Raw genomic sequence first — 17,576 nt, 5'->3', positions numbered from 1 at the left:
GGCCCGAGCAGAGGTACCATCTGGCTTACCTCTCGCTCTCCCAAGTGCACGCGCCTCGCTCCGCCTCTGTGTCTTGCTCGCGCTGTTATGACCCTGCCCCTCCACAGAGCACGTCTCGCGGCTGCGGGTCTTGTTTTAAATTCCTTTTAGAGCGCGCGCGCACCACTCCCAGGCTTGTCATTATTTCCCTTTCGTTTTACCGTTTGAATCTAAGTCGGGTCTCCGAACAGTCTCATTTTATTTGTCCCCACTCGTCTTTTTTTTGTTTCCCTGGAGCTTAATTTGCCCTTTTGCTTTTCTTTCAAGGCACCTATCTCTTTCCTCTCTTTTTATGCTCGTTGCCATTACTTCAAATTTCCCGAAATCTTCCCTCTACTTGAGTCTCTACTTCCTCGTCCTTTTTTAAATGCAAATTGCCCACAGAAATGACACTTGCACTCCCCTTCGTTCACATGAGTCCCCACACTTGTGGGATATTTTGAACTGGAGCATTTTTTTCGCACAGCAAGAAAAACGAAATGCAATGCTGGCCACCCTGACCAGCTCAGTACTGACACACTCTGCGCCACCATGTTCTCATACCTCAGGTCCCAGAGCTGATTCACGAAGCTTGATTATTAGGAATTACTTGCAGTGCTTTAAATGGGAAAAAATAAGTGCAGGTACTCATAAAATTGAGCTGTGGACATGGGCGGGGTTAGGGGCGGGGCAAGGTGCCAGCATCCAATGAGATCAAGATATTCTCGGAGTACATCTGGGAATGTTGATGAAGAAATAGAAATTGTTTGTGTGTATTTTACTTCACCGACACTGGCACTGAAATACAAATTATATAAACTGCATAGTTGATATAAGATATAAGGTTGCATTTTCATGGTAAGTATTGAATTATTTATGTAGGAGTTTTATGTAGCGCTGTGCATAGTGGCACTATAACGGGGAGCGGATGTGGTCCGTCGGCTACGCTGCCCACTTTGGTGCTGGAAACCAGAGTTCGAGCCTCGAGGTCGCGTCCAGATGCTGTGAGTCTGGGCAAATCACTTAATCTCCCCATGCCTGAATGTGTAATGTAAATACGGCACTATGTAAAGCGCTCCAATACCTTCGGGTCGAGTTCGCGCTATATAATATGCAAAAAAAAACGTCACCGTGCCAATACATGAAGTCGTATTCACATTTCTTGGGCATGCCCTGTTCATTATGTGTTGATGAGCAACCAATGCAGCACAGAACTCTATTGCACTGAAAAGTTGTCAGCGTAATCTGCTGAAATAGAATAACTTTTTTCCATATCAGCTCATAGTGCACGTCTGTGACACACATACACGTAGGTTCTCACACAGACACTAACACGCACATCATTCGCTAAAACTGCTTTTTACAAATGCAATATCTAAGCTGTACTTTAAATGTATGCGTTTACCCTGATGATTAGTGACATCCCCCTCCACTCTCAGTCTGACAACAGGCACTCAGCACCCAATGTCATCATTCCCCATGTTTCATACAGCCCGATTATGACTGCAAGAGAAAGGTGCACAAACGTTTCTCGAATTCATTGGGATTTAGCGCGTAGCGTAGCGCTACATTGGGATTGTGTGGGTAGCGCTACCTGCTGACTGCCCAAAAGTAAAAGGAGTCCTGACCAGAAAATTCCTTGAGCTATTATTTTGTAAGGTCCCAAAAGCGAGACCTATTGGTTATGCCAATGCTTGTTGATACTTATAAGTAACCCCTAAGGCAGGCCCTAAATGCCCATAGGGCAGGGCGCATGGTATTTAAATATTAGGACATGTATATTTAATGTTTTACATGTCCTGTCAGTGAAAACCCCTCTTGAGACATTTTTCACTGTGGCAAGGCTGGCCCTCCCACAGATTATCAATAGTTTACACCATTCATTTCAAAAATTGCTAAATTCAGTTTAAGAGTAGCTAAGAAAATCGTTCAAAGGCTCATTTTATTAGTAATTTAAAATCCAACAAGTCGAATTTTATATTACCATTTTGGAAATGACACTTTTAGAAAGTTGTCATTTTTATTCCTACTAAAACCAAAAGGCTTTCCTGACAGTGTCCAGCTGTCACCTGACCCCTGATGTCTCCCCTGTGGTGAGATGTGTATTGCACATCATTTTTAAGGCATAGTTCATTGAAAACATCTTCTAACTTCCCTTTAATGAATATCTATGCACACTTTAATAGCAGAATGATCTAGGAACTATTTGGGGGTAAAAATTGTTAAACAAACTTGAGGGAACGCGATATTTAAAAAAACATCCCGCCCTGCAGCTGAATTATGCCTTATAAAAAATCATGATATTATCTCCTGGGTGGAAATGGAGCTCTCCAAGGGTCATTCAAATTTAACTCTGCCTTATATTTAGTCAAGATTTTAGCAGTTTGAAGTTTATTTTTCCTATGATACTGTAATGGAACCTAAAACCAAATCTTGTATATCATTGAAATTGGCCCCATAATGATTTCACCTATCAATGTGATAAAACCCAGTTCTTCACTGCTTTATTTTTATGTCTATCATTTAGACTATTGGCATTAAATGGGATAACTCTAACATTATCTATCACCAACTCATTCCTATGGATTCTACCCCATCAAAACTCAGGCGCAGACCTACTATACTTATAGATCTTCCCTTCCTTTCCATAGCCCACCCTCACAAGCTACAAAAAATCTCACCAAATAAACAAAAATGTGCCCTCCTTCCATACCACATAAAGGAAAAAAGTATTTTTGAGACCCTTTTATATTTCTTTTCTCCACTCAAAAGTGTCTACACACTTCTACCTTCTGCCTTCTCCTCTCTTTCTTCCCTAACTTCTCTCACCACCCTTGAACTTGCCTCCTATTTCCCATCCTTCAATGCCCCCTTTCCAACAATCCTCGAGCATGTAGCCACACCCGATATGGGAGCCAATTCTCCCCTCCAGCCCCTAAGATTCCCTGGAATTGCACTTCCCTGTGCCAGATCTCTCTGATTTCCCATCAACACACGAAGCTATAATTTTAAACCAACATATTCCAAAGATGTCATGCAATTAAAGTGAGAAAGGTGGCATATATTACCTAAAATATTTCTAATCTATACAAGGGATCTCTTCTTACACTTCTCAATTTCAGAAAACCGAGCCTAGGCTGAAGCAACTTCAGACGTTATTTGAAATTGATTGTCCCACAGTAATTTTAATTTGGTTGGTTATAGTAGCTGAACAGGGATTCCCTTATTTTTACATTAAGACATTAATTGCTTCAACTTCCATCGACATCTGGAAGTTTCAAAGCTAAATTCATGATAGATAGAGAAATGATATTCATTCTGAACTTTGTATTGCCTGTGTGAGAACGTGCTCTTTTATTTTATAATCCATGAAGTTCACTAGAATCGTACATGATCTGGCACCAGGCTTAGGTTTATTAAAAGGGACTCTATGTGTCCTTGCTATTGATAGATCTTTGAGGTCTGTGGTGATATCTGGTGCAAAATGTCTTTCAATCAAGCTGGACAAAGAGTTGATCGTTATACTGGCCCTCCTTCTTGCCTTCTGGAATACACACCACCCGAAGATTGAATCTTCTTGACCAATTTTCTAGGTCTTTCAGTTTAATTTGAGGCGTACTTAAATCTTTTTTCATGTGTAAACTCCCAGACTCAGCTTAAGCGAAAGTATCTTCAATTACTGATTCACATCTTTCCAGTTCATCTATTCACTCCGAAAAGATCTCTAATTGATTACTAATGTTATCTATTTTAGTTTGTTTGAATAACAGAGAGAACCTGCACCTGATCAGATTCAATGCTTTGCAGTTCATTATGTATTTTGGTGCAATATACTCCGAACCCTTGTTTCTGATGCCATAGTCTCCAATACTGCATGATTATGTCCTAGGTAGGCAGATCAGGCTTTGGAATTGACATCAACATCTTTGATCTTATCAAGCTGAGTTGCCAGATTTTCTGCAGTCGGCTTAGTTGAATTATTTGAAAACACCCCAATTATGACAGGCCCCTCAACACCTGCAGCAGTAATTTTCGGTGATAAGATGTAGCAGTTATCATATTGCTCAATTGAACACATATGTTCTTATCTCCTTGAGATTCCAGAACTCATTCTTTCATGTTGTTTTCTAAACTTGAAAAAGCTATCATCATATTATTGTCACATTCCTCTGCAGCAGAATTCTTACCTCCATTTTGCTATTATGTTCTCAGAGCTTCTATTAAAATCTACAGCGGGTTGGAATATTACCCTAAGTGATTGCCACGGATTAGATGTTGTTTGACATGGCCCTCTCTGTAAAGTCATCACCAAACTTTTTGCATTTACCCTCCACTTTCCTGCTGAATTTGTTTTTGTTGGCCTTAGGACTCTGTGCACTTTACCACTGCTAACCAGTGCTAAAGTGCTTGTACTCTCTCCTTAAAACATGGTAGAATAGGCTTATACCCAATTGGGATATTTCATTTACCTGTAGGTCCCTAGTAAAGTGGTACTACATGTGTTCTGGGCCTGTATATTAAATGCTACTAGTGAGCTTGCAGCACTGATGCGCGTCCCACTTATGTAGCCCTTTATCATGTCTCAGGCCAGCCATTTACGAACCTGTGTGCGCAGTTTTAAACTGTCACTTTGACCTGGCAAAATGTACCTTTTGCAGGCCCAAACCTTCATTTTTAATCCATTTAAGGCACCCCTAGGGTAGGCCCTGGACAGCCATAGGGCAGGGTGCAAAGTGATAAAAAGTAGGGCATGTACTTTTAAGTTTTACCTGTCCTGGTAGTGAAAAAACATGAAATTAATTGTTCACTACTGCAAGGGCTATCTTTCACATAGGATAACATTAGAAGTGCCTTATTACATTCTATAAGTGCACTTTACCAATGGGAAGAGATAAACAGTTCATGTTTGGTGTCTCTAGAATCACAATTTAAAATCCTAACTGATGGTAAAGTTGGATTTCAAATTGCAATTCTGAAAATACCACTTTTAGAAATTTGGCATTATCTGGCCTTAGCCATTTAGTGCCTGTAGCTTGTCTCTGGTCACATGACTGGGTGTAGCTGACAGTTGAGATTTTGGTAGTCCTCCTAGACAGCCACATACAGTAGGGAGCTTAGGTGTGGTCTGGATGGCCCATCACGGTCAGGAAGGGAGGGGGGGCTGGGCAAAGCTACATTTACACCTGAATAGGCTGTGTCCTGCCACCACATAAAGGGCTGCTCACCAGCTGTAGTGAGTCTGGAGCAAAAGACAGGGAGGTCGGGGTGCCTGAGGATTTCAAGGGGAAGTCTCTAAGAGCTTCTCCTCCACTTCAAAGGCGCAACTGGAAATCATTTTTGGACCTCAGACACTAACACTTCAGTACACTTCTGGACCTGTTACTCTGCCAGGAAGAAGGATTGCTGTGCTGCTACAAGGACTGCCACTCTGCTGGACTGCTACTCTTAAGGAACTGTTGCCCTGTTGGGCTGACCGTTGCCCTCTGTCCATTGGGAAAAAGAACTGGACCTGCAACTTCATCTTGAACCCAGAGTGACTCCTAGTCTGCTGGCCTCTTGAACTGAGCCTCAGGGACATAAAAGGCTCAACCAACGAGCACCTGTACCCAGCTGCAGCGTGTTCCTGACCCTCAGGCAATGCCTCTGAGGTTTTGGACCCTTGGTGTGGCTCACATGCTCATAAATCAAGCTCTGCAAAGACAATCAGTGCAAGTCACCACCAGCCTATCTCTTCGCACAGTAGCATTAACACTCCACGACAGACCACCAAAGCGGAGCTCCAGCCTGCCTGCCTGCCCGCGATGCCCAGTCTGCTCTTTGCGTTACACTGACAGCCACCTGTGACACACTCCCTGCTCTTCTAGACCCTCCCCAACACGAATGGGACTCTTGGCACAAACCTTGAGAAGGTAAAGCTTCAGTGAGACTAATCTGGGACTGTATCCAACACGTGCTCCATCGCCGTCGCCTGAACCTTTGGCACTGACACAGTCCAGCACGAGCAGATAGCAGTGGTTGGCACTTTGTGCATTTAGGCGCTATTTTACATTTTATTCTTTTAAAATATATAACTCTGGTTCTACTGATTGGTGTTTTAGTCCTGTTATAGTGATTAAATTCAGTTCTATTTTTCTAACCTGTTGTGGAATCTATTGACTGTTTTACTGTTCGAAGAATTGCAGAAATAATTTACACATTGCTTCTAAGCTAAGCCTGACTGCTTTGTGCCAAACTACTAGAGGGTTGAGAACAGGTTATTTTTGGGATTTTGCTTATGCCTTACACTGACAAGGATTATGGTTGTTGCTTTAACAGGGCTCACACACCAGTCAATCAGTAACCCAATTTCTTACACACGTATTGCAAGCATTCCTCCCATCACCATTTGTGTCCTTGATTTAAACCCCTAAGTGTCAAGGATATGGCCAGATGTGAGTCTCGTTCTCACTGTGCCACTAGAACCAAACTAAATCCGACTGATGAGTTCCAATCAGGGCGAAACCAGTCTTAGGATGCATACATTTTGGTTCAGAGAGGACCTAATCAGGCAGTTCGGGCTGGACTGTTCTATTGGAGTAGAATTAAGGCTGATGTTCATATGGCCGGGTCCAAAATGAGGTAGCATGGTGGCCAAAAGAACTATGGGTACGAATGCTACCTCTGATTGCCACTAGTTAGACCTATCGCAAGCATTCAATCCATCACCTTTTGTGTGTTTGATGGAACGCCCTAAGTGACAAGGGTATGCCCAGACATGGGTCCTATGCTCCCTGTGCAACTGAAACCAACCTAGACCCGACTGACAACCCTAATCAGGGCAAAACCAGCCAGGGATTGCTGGTGTTCCAGTTCAGTGAGGGCCTGGACGTTTGGGCTAGACAATTCCAATTGGAGCAGGGACAAACCTTATTTGTTTATGGCACAGTTCATACTGAGGTGGCATGGTGGCCAAAGAACGATGGCTCGGAATGCTACCTCGATTGATTGTCAGTGCTTAGACTTATTTCAAGCATTCCTCCATCACCTTTTGTGTGTTTGATATAATGCTTCTCTTTGTCGGCACATTGTAACAGTTTCACATAGTAGAGGCTGGGAGACCCACTCCAACTCTTGGATCGGTGCCTGCAACATCCGTCTTGGTTGGGTATGACCACAGGTAGTAGTTACATAGCCACACTGGGGATCTTCAGCTTTTCGCACCAGATGCAACAGGAGCGAAGAGGGAGATCCAATCCTTAATTTCAGCCATCTCCTGTGACATCCATCTAGTTAGCAAGTTCATCTGAGCAGCTCCCTCATCCGGATCATTGTACGAAGCATCTATTCTGGGTAGATTTCCTCCTGCACAGCTGTTCACTGCTCCCCTATTGGAGCATGCCACGTAAGCTCTTTCCAAACGCAGACTCACAGTTCTTCTTTCACAAGTACTAACAGGTTTTTCAAATGCTATACCCTCACCTCCAAGCGGCTGTCATTGACACCAGCACTGGGTCTCAAGAGTTTTCCTGGCAATCTGTGGATCACCTCTTTGTTCAGTGGGAAATGTTGGAACCATCTGATCATTGTCATTGTTGATTTCACTGTAATAGATCAGGAAATGACTTCAGGCAGTTCTCTCAGTTTGTGTATGGCGTCCTCTTTAGAGGAGTCACAGTCTATGTCTTCAGGTGATGGTCTCATCACAGGGATCATCGGACAGTTATCAGCCTTTTGAATAATACCCCGGGAGAGACATGCTTCATCCTGCTGTTACAAAGGAGACCACACTCTCCACCATCCGACAGCCTCCTTCTAGCCTGATGGAAAGGCTCACGAAGGAGCAATCAGGCAGGTAATACTGACAGGCTGCTGCTACATTCTTATTGAGAGCCCGGTCTCCATGCTCCAAAGCTTCAATGTATGGTACTGCATCATAGATTCAGGCATGACAACAATACACGTTGCTCCTTTGGTAGCCAATTACCCACCTTTCATGCTTTAACCGGGTAAATCCAAAATGGATCTCACTGGGTTAACAGCCAGATGTTCATGCCTTCAGATTTATAATACTGGTCACCTGCTATTCCCTGCACACATATAATACACCTAGGGTGTCAGCAAAGAGCCTGGTCATGGCATTTTAGCACAACTTTAGACAGCAAAACCATTAGTGATCTTGCTTGCTACCAGGGACAGGAAAAAGATTGGTTTGACACAGATGAAAAAAGTAATGCTGACACCACTACTAAACGTCTATGAATCAGTACATGGACAGCAGCCCCATGTAGAAAAGAAGGCACACTGGGTGTAGGATAATAAGCCAGGTCTCTGAAGAAAAGCAAAACGAACAATTGATGGACAGAATGCTGAACAATGCAAACATTCAACCACAGGTACAAAGATCTTGGTTTAATCCATTGTTTTTTTGCTCACCACAAGACCCCAGTTTGGGCCCAGCCATATGCAAATCAGTCTTGACCCTGCTCCTCATGGGAACAGTCCAGCCCAAACTGCCACGCCAAGTCCTCCCTGGACCGGAAACAAGCATCCTGGGACCGGCACAGATCTCTGAAGAAAGCCATACTACTAAGAGAATAAGCAGTACAAGAAGACTGCATACTGAATGCACTGAAAGGTCACCCATATGTAAAAGAGACACATTTTAGTGTTTTACTTGTGATTTCTCAAGTCTATGGAAAAAAGTATGCAAGAACACTGGAAAGTCTTCAATCTTTGCTGAAGACTGTGCTGCGTCCTGTTCTTCGTACTGAGTCAATGTTGGGTCAACATTCTTGCTCCATTAGAATGTCTGTATTTGCTGGATGACTGTTGGTCAGTTGGCTGGCAGGCTCCTTCCCTGTGTGCTACATACCTAATAAAGTCCTTTTGTCCTTACCCACTTCCACCTTGGCGTGGTTCTTGACAAAGGCTCTTTCACTGGGGAGGAAAGTGCCTGCAGTTTCTGGAGGCCAGCAACAGCACTGTGCCGGACTGACAATCAGTGCTAATCAAACCTGCAGCCAGCATACCAGCTGAATGTTTAATATCCAGGAGGAACACCGAAGAAACCCTCCAGTCTGAAGAGCAAGTTGGAGGTATTGTAATCGATCTTGAAAGGACCAGGATTAATTTTGAAGGAAGTCACATGTGCAGAACGCAGAAGTGCTAAATGCTGCCATGCATGTTTCTCTGTCCAGAACCCTCAAGACTGTGTGCACACATCTCTCATCTCCATACCACACTCACCGAAATCGATCCATGGGCATCGCATTTAATTTGGGTTGCTAAGAGACAAGTAACACGTACGATACTCCATTGCCTGCCTATATTTACAAAGCGCTTTGGAAATGGGTTCCATTTCTTTGGCAGTCTCAAATAAGGCGTTACGCTTTAAAGACAAAAAAAGCTATTTTCCTCTTTGAATGTGCTGCCATTCTGCCAACTATTCACCTTAAACAACATATCCTCCAACAGAAAACTAACACTAAATAATGTAATCGGTCAGAAAAGAAACTAACTACTTTGCTACTACACTAAAACTGATATGGAAGACATGCATGCTCCAGTACCCTTTCTCAACACCCCTGGATAACCAATAGTAAAGTGGGAAAATTGGAAGGAGGGACTGAAGACATATATAGAAGCCGTAAGTGTAGACATTTTACTGCCTCCCGCATGCTAGATATGCTCAAACACTGTTTGGGTCTGAGGGACGATGAGTCCTCAAACACCTTCCTCCTCTGCTTGAAGTTGATGATGATGTGGTAGACAATGGTGCCTACGAGACAGAAATGCAAATATTAGATTTAAAATATGGAAAGAAAGAAAAGGAAGTTGTGGAACGATTCAAGTTTTTTAAAAGAAGTCAACTTCCCAGAGAATCTGATGACTACTTCACAGCAGTTTTACGTCTACTAGCTTCTACCTGCCACTCAAAACATTTGTATAGATGAAAAGCTATTAGATCATTTGGTACCAAAGGTGATCAACAAACAAACTCAAGAAAAATTACTTAACATACAGAATTTTACTTTGCAGAAAGCAACTGACATTTTAAAAAGGGCAGACAACACAGAGGAGAGTTTGAAGGAGATGGTGTATGGTAACACAGGAAGATAAGCCATCATACAACAAACTGCCTACACGACTAATGTTAAAAGGACACACTTGTCAGCGAGACAAATGTAGAATAAAAGGTCATCTTGACAACAATACCAATTGCATAGACATAGGGCTAGTGTGTAGGAAATGCTAAATGAAAGGGCAGTGCCCCAGTCAAAGACTGGGAATACTTCGGAAAGGTCACATAATTCTAGAAGTGCTGATAATGAGGACAGAACAAATGATGTGTGAGAAGAGTGTTTATTGCAAATAAGTGAAATGCGCACTATCAAAGATAAGCATAATTCTTTTTGTACTGTTGTGGTTGATAAAGATATGATTCAAGTTGTGGCAGATTCTGGAGCTCGATATACTTCAATTGGTAAAGAGTATCTTAACAAATTCCTTAAACACCTGTTGAAGGCTCCTGACATAAAGTTAGTAGTCTATGGCAGTCAACCAATTGAACTGCTGGGATATTTTAAAGGATCACTGGAATTTCAAGGTTATTAAAGCAATGTTCAAAATATACATTTTGCTAGTGATGGTTCTTGTTTTGTGGGGTGGCCTCTGCAAAGTGACTTTTTCATATGCCTAGATCTTAATCATCCAGATCAAGTTTTGGGAGGGATGCTACAGTGAGTGAGGTAAAGTTTGATAATTGGGAAAATACATTTCGGGGAAGTTTTTAGATGTAAGTTGGGATTACTTAAAGGTTTCACTCACAAAATAGTGCTGGAAGATGGTATTAACTCCCAAGGCACACTCATCCAGTTGGTTTACATTTAGTAATAAGAGAACCTTTACAAAAAGATTTACAGAGGTTATGTGACCATAACATCATTGAGGAGATTGAAGCAACAGAATGGTTGGTCCCTGTGTTCTTCTCCCAGAAGGCCAATAGGGAATTATGAGTATGTGTGGACCTCCATGACTTCAATAAGGTCATGTGGGTGGACAGATATCTTTTGCCTAACATAGGTGATATGTTGATGGCAATGAAAGGAGCTAAGGTCTTCTCTACCTTGAACATGTTGTCGTCATGTTATCAGAATATGTTGCACCCAGATTCCAGACATCCATCTTTGTTCGTCACTCCAAAAGGGGCATACAGGTTCCTGTGCATGTCTTTTTGGCTGGCATTAGCTTCTGCTGTTTAGTAGAGGGGAATGTATCAGCTTTTCCGGCAGGTGACAAATGAAATATATTTCCAAAATGACAATGTTTATTTGGTGAAAACGTAAAAGTTCGCAATAGAGTTTTGGTTATGGTATTGAATATTTTGTGGAAAAGTGTGCTAACCATCAGATTAGGCAACTGTAAGATTGGGGTGAATGGAGTGGAATGTCTTGGGCATGGGCTGAAGGAAAATAGTGTGTCACCTAAGATGTCTGTGTAGGCATGCTCTTGTGGTTGACAGGACTCCACCATGTCCTACTCGGGGTGTAGCTGGGGGGGGGGGTAGGGGGGTATTACACCCCCTAATAAATGTATTTTCTGATAAATTGTGGGGTACATTGAGGTGTCGGTATGACTTCACCAGGAAGTTTTACATAAAAACAGACAAAAACACACACACTCTCTCCCGCCGAAAATCTTCAAAATGTTGTGTATTTTACAAAATGTTGTTTTCTCTCACTTAATATCCCTACCAATCCGCATTTGTCTCCCTTCCCAGAGCCCTTTTAGCCCCTGTCATGTGCCCTGCTTGTCATAATATATTTTAACATTATATTTCATCAAGATTGTTGGAAATTCTGAACTCATACTCCCCCAATCTTACTGACCAAGCTATGCCTGTGGTCCTATTAGGGCGGAACTGGCCTTTCCGGGCATAAGGCGTTTCCCCGGGAGGGTGGGGGCTGGTTTTGCAGCAGTGCTGCAATATCAGCCCCAATAACAAAAGCAGCAAGCAAGCATTTCCAGCCTCCCAGGCTCAGGCAGTGCTTCCCCAGGTGCTGGTCCGAGTAAATTGCCAGGGCTGCTTTGTGTTCCCAGTCCAACCCTGGGTCCTATTGTCTAGCAAGACAATGCCTCCGTTTTGGGATATGATGCCCATACAATACCACCAAAATAATAAGGTAATTGTAGACCCATGAAAGTACTTTAATGAGTTTATTTGCTTCATTGGTTGCAGTGTCTCCCTCACAGGAACTCTAATCTATTACATCCATCAACCATTCCCATATTGAACAAGCATTTACAATGCAATGGTCTCGGCATTGGTAAAGTTAGAGCTATTGGCATTGCTCATGACATTATTTTTGTTTATGTTTTTTGTTTTTAAAACATTTAAAGAAACGGCATTGTCATGAGCAATGCCAATAGCTCTAACTTTAACAATGCCGAGACCGTTGCATTGTAAATGCTTGTTACTATGACCTGCTGGCTAGCTGTTTTTACGAGTCGAAATGATGCAGAGCTGAAGGAGTTCTCTCATTCCTCTCGTACTGGGCAAGCAAGTGGGGAGTAGAGAGCAGCGGCTAATGCTTCCGTCATCCCCCTGCAAGGCGGGGAATGGACATTGTTAGACCTTAAGACATCCTGAAGGCACTGATTGGCACAATCACCAGAGCGTCATTACCCAAAGAGAGGAGGGCCCTGAAGCACAGTTGGCTGCCTGGAGTACCCAGAAGGGGAAGGAAGAAACAGAAATGGGAAAAGGGGAAAAGAAAGGTAATTTAGAAAGGAAGGGAGAGAGAGTCAAAGAGAAAGCTATTTCTGGGCCAAGAAAGGAGGACACATTTTCACAGACTATGGTTTTTACGAGTATGGGTGCTGGACATCAGTGTCAATTACACCGAGTGCATTAAGGAATCAAAGCGACACTGATGCAAAAGAACCCATGCCGTCATCTACTGTGAAACTTGGGGAAAATCTCATAAAAGACACTCGTTACAATGTAGTAAGAAAACGTGCAAGAGAGCTGAAGTGCTAAGGTAGAAATTCTACACTCACCCACACTTGCATTCCTTCTTTCAGGCCCACAGTTCACTGGCAGCATCTTCAGTGCACTATTCTCCAGCGTTTTGGGGCTTATGGTAGACAGTCTACAACCTCCAGGTCCACCGCCCGCCTGCAGTACATCCAGCCACCAGACTTTGACGTGGGAGTCCTGCCAACAATAATCCCATCAGCGCGAGTTCACCGATATATTCCACAATAAGGCCTACACTTCTGTCTCTTCCTGTTTCTGCCCCTCTCTGACGCCTGTCCGCTACCTTTAATCACTTTCCACCCCGTTTGCCCTCACTGTCCTCGCCGCCTGCCCTTTACCTCTGCCCTGTTTCTGCCCTTGCTCCTCGTGCCCTGCCCCCGAGTGCCCGGACCTGCAGCTCAGCAGCAGCGCTCTCTCCACAGCCCAATGAAGCCTATCCTCTGCCCAGGGCTGTCCCAGACACCAAGGTCCGGGGGGGGGGGTGTGTGTGAATGGGCGCGCACTTAGGGGCCTTTCACAAACAAAAGTGACTCGGGAGGGAGAGCGCAGCGGAGGGGGCGGGGGTTAGGAAAGGCCAAAGTGAGAGCAGAGTCACCAGCAGCCCAGGTGCCCCCCATATCTCCGCAGAGATCACGCTGCCCCACCCCACCCCTTCCGAGGAAAACACACCCATACACCATGCACCGGGTCTGACCCGCAAGGGGCTGCTTTCCAACCCCCCCCCCCCGAGCAGGGACCACCAGGGGGCCTGCCTGGGAAAACAAGCACGCCAAATGGGAGGACGTCTGAGAAAACGGGCTGTAGTGGGGGAGAGGGGCTCCTACAAATCAAAACGGGATGGGGGCCGCCTGCAAATTAAACGTCTGCGGCCAAAATGTCAATTCAAAAACACGTCACTACAACAATACCACGTCCAGTAACTGACGTCACTGTGACATCATACAACCCATGACGCCCCTCACCTGATGAAGTGCGCTGATGCCATCGACGTTGGTGCCGTTGAGTAGGTCGCTCCCGCCTTTGCCCTGTAGCATGGCCTCGGCTTCTTCCAGGTCGCCTCCTGCGCAAGCTGCCAGAAATTCGGCGGCTCCATCGAAGCGAACTGCCCGGCCATCCAAGTTATCGTTCGCCTTTCAGCAGGCACGGGATCACGCATTAAAGCCGCCGCGAGAACTGGAGTGTATTCCATTTTATTTTAAAGGCCTGTCGTTCAGTTTTTTTTTTCCCCTCTCAAAGGAATGCAAAGAAGCTTAGCTGCCAACACCAGCAGAGTTCAATTCGGGGACATGGTGGTGGGTCCGGATGAGGAAACCTGCTCAGACTCCCCACTCCAGCCCGCTACTGCAGAGCTGCTCGTTTTAAAGAAAAACGGCAAGATAACTGCAACATCTTTTGCACAACAAAAATAGATAGTACAGCAAGGGCAGAGATCATGGAGAGACCGACATGGTGCCTGGCAGATAGTTACTGACAATATTTACCATCTTCAGTGAATGCATCATTTACACACCCCACAGTCCAGACTACGACCTTCCCACCTCTGCGAATAACATGTTCAGCCTTGTACATACAAACTGCGTTTAAAACACAGACACTAGCTGATATTTCAATAGGATGGTGCCGTTCTCATAAGGCACTGACTGAGTTGCGGTTTAAGATACTGCCGTTTCCCACCCTTAACGGGAGGCTAGGCATAACAAACAAAAAATACAAGTTTAACTGCCGTAAACATATTCAATACCAAACTTTCTTAAATGCAAAGGGAGAGTTTTTTTTGAGTCCTATAAATCAACTCACGGGTAGTGCGATGTCCCGAGCGCAGCAGCAGCTCCTTCTCCTCCCTTTATTTTCTCGCCAAACTCGCCGCCATTTTCCTTTCGCTGTTTATTCAAATAAGAGAAAACACTCCCAGTGAACAAACGGCAGAGGCCCCGTCTGCCCGAAACAACCGCAAGTGTCCATGGGAACTGCAGTTTGAACCCTGTACGAAGAGATGGCCTTGCCAATCACACAATCGACAATCGGAAACCACAGGTCCCAGAGTTCCATGCGTTGAGCGGTTGAAACAACAGAGACAATGAACCCCACAGATTTTTTTGTTTGGTTAAAAAGCAGGTATATTTTTAGTCGCTCTTGAGGGGTGAAAATTAAACAACCAACAGAACCACGCACGTCTTAGCTTTCACGCCTATTTATGTGTAAATGTTTGTCAAACAATCCAAGGTGGCTAAGAAGCAGGTGAGGGAGCAACGCCGGGACACCACCGCCTTTCTCCGAGGCAGAGAAGAACTGCCTCGGAGAAACGCAGCCTCGGTTTCGGATTCGGGGGCGTGTTTCTTTTTCTCTCCTCTTGCCATTGGCTGGAGGAGAGAAAAACACGCCCTGCGAAAAGCAACGAAAAAACACGCCCCCCGATCCGAAAAGGACGGGGCTTCAACGGAGTGACTGGACCTCTTCTCCAGTGGCTGGCCAGCATTTAAGAGGCCAGCCAATGGAGAACAGGAGAGAAAAGGGGCGGGTGCAAGCCCCTCTTCTCAAAGTCACTCAGTCATTAAATCTCGGAGCGAGACTGCGCAAGCGCAGCCTTCGCAGCCGAGACCTAAAAAGGAACCCACGCTAATAGTTTTTTTGTTGTTTTTCAGCAGTTAGTATTTCATTTGGTTATGATGGTCGACATTTTTGTAGCTTTCTGGGACAACACCTAGATAGTCACAGGAGTGAGAAGATCGCCAGGACATTATTCTCTAAGCCATGGGACAGTACAGCTGTGGCAGGGGTTGGTCGAATGCATTGTTAAATCTCGACCATTCTTCTGGGAGATATCAACACTCGTCCCACGATGTCTGTGAACCTTTTACATTAAATTCAGTGAAATCTTTGAAATTGGGACAGGGTGTTTTAGGAGGCCTCTCAAGAAAGATAGTACTCTCGTCTGCCGAGAATAAAAACAAATTAACTTTGACTCCACAAAAAGGAAACTCCTGCAGGCATGCACTCAACATTCCGTTGTTTTTCAGGACATACAGGCTACATCACTGCTGCTCTCAATTAGTGAGCTCATAGGATTTCACTTTGGGTTTTTCATCCCAGATGCTATGTTCTAAGCCCATCTGTCTGTTCCTATACCCAAGAAATTGACGACATGTCCTCGGGCTCTTGACAGTCATAATTTTGGGGTTGGCCTTTCCATTCATTATCCACCACTCAGGTGGGTAGCTCAGTGGAAACCACACATGGCATGGCACGAGCCATTCATTTTGATATGTTTCTAGCACCCAACATTTTACAGCCCTTACATGACCCGAAAGAGTCCTACTCTGGCATTGACATGTTTCGCTATTGTTGAAAGCAATATTTATTCACAAAAGCACAATTTATTACACAATAACGGGTATCTCTCCAATGTACTTTTAGCAGGGGGTCGAGGGTTAGCAGGGAAGAACGGGGAATTAGTTGGCCTTTCCAAGTTATCACTGACTGAAAGCCCACCTTTCAGGAGAGAAAAAAGAGAAGTAGAGAGTGGACTACTTTGCTGCGGCATCCGTGCGCTATATAAAATTATATAACATAACATAACATAACATAACTCCTCGTTTGAACCAGGAATAAAGATAATACAGTTTGCCTTGAAGAAATGTCCAAAAGACCAGTGAATTACCAGCAGTGTGACCGAGGGGAATAGGTGGCGGGTGGGTTAGGGTTGAGATCAGGTTTCAATTACGCTGAAGGGGAAGTGGGAGGGGGGAGGATGGCCAGCTCTCTTAGAAGATCAGTTGAAGAGGTGTGCCACGCAGAGAGCACTTCTCTGGCCACTTTAATATCTTTAGCAGAGGGGAGGGCCTTTTTATTCGCGCACCTTAACAAGGCAGCTTAGTGCAAAGATGTCTTGTCTCGTGGCTTATATGGATATTGTCGTTTTTCACTAACTTGGCGTGAGCACGTTGCAGCTTGCCTGCTGCTTTGTACACATTGCTACTCATCTTTATTTTTTGCAATAATTTCCAAGACTGCTTTCACATGAGAACTCATCGCTAAGTTCTCTCTCTGCATGTTTCTGGGATTTTGCCTAACATTATATGCAAGGTCGGACAACAATACCCCTTGTTATTTTGTTCTGGCCAGTCCTTAGCCCAAAACATACCGATGCAGCTGTTGTTTGGACAGCGTACTTGGGTTTTTAGTGGGGTGCACGAATAGGGGATGTATGATGTTACAACACATGCTTTTACAACGCATGCTGTTACAACAAAAGTTTTACAACGCAAATGCAGTGACAACGCAAGTCTTTACAACGCAAGTCTTTACATCGACTTGCACTAGATGGCGTGCTAACATTAAAAAAGTGTAATTTACTATTCTAACTCCAGTCCACGTAACAGTAGGGAAGGTGTTTGGATAGTAAACTACACTATTTTTAATGTTAGCACGCCATCTAGTGCAAGTCGATGTAAAGACTTGCGTTGTAATGGCATGCGTTGTCAATGCATTTGCGTTGTAACAGTTTCGTTGTAATGGCAGTGCGTTGTAAAAGTTACGTTGT

At 44.2% G+C, this 17,576-nt stretch overlaps 1 protein-coding gene across 1 annotated transcript in view; it reads right to left on the bottom strand.

The window, feature by feature from the left end:
- TMEM86B (transmembrane protein 86B) overlaps positions 1-17,576 on the bottom strand; it is a 59,839-nt gene that overhangs the window by 12,599 nt on the left and 29,664 nt on the right. The gene's annotated exons all lie outside the window — the stretch shown is intronic.

Source organism: Triturus cristatus, chromosome 7 (genome assembly GCF_964204655.1).
Source record: "Triturus cristatus chromosome 7, aTriCri1.1, whole genome shotgun sequence".
Classification (NCBI taxonomy): domain Eukaryota; kingdom Metazoa; phylum Chordata; class Amphibia; order Caudata; family Salamandridae; genus Triturus; species Triturus cristatus.
This window is presented reverse-complemented; position numbering and strand designations above follow the sequence as displayed.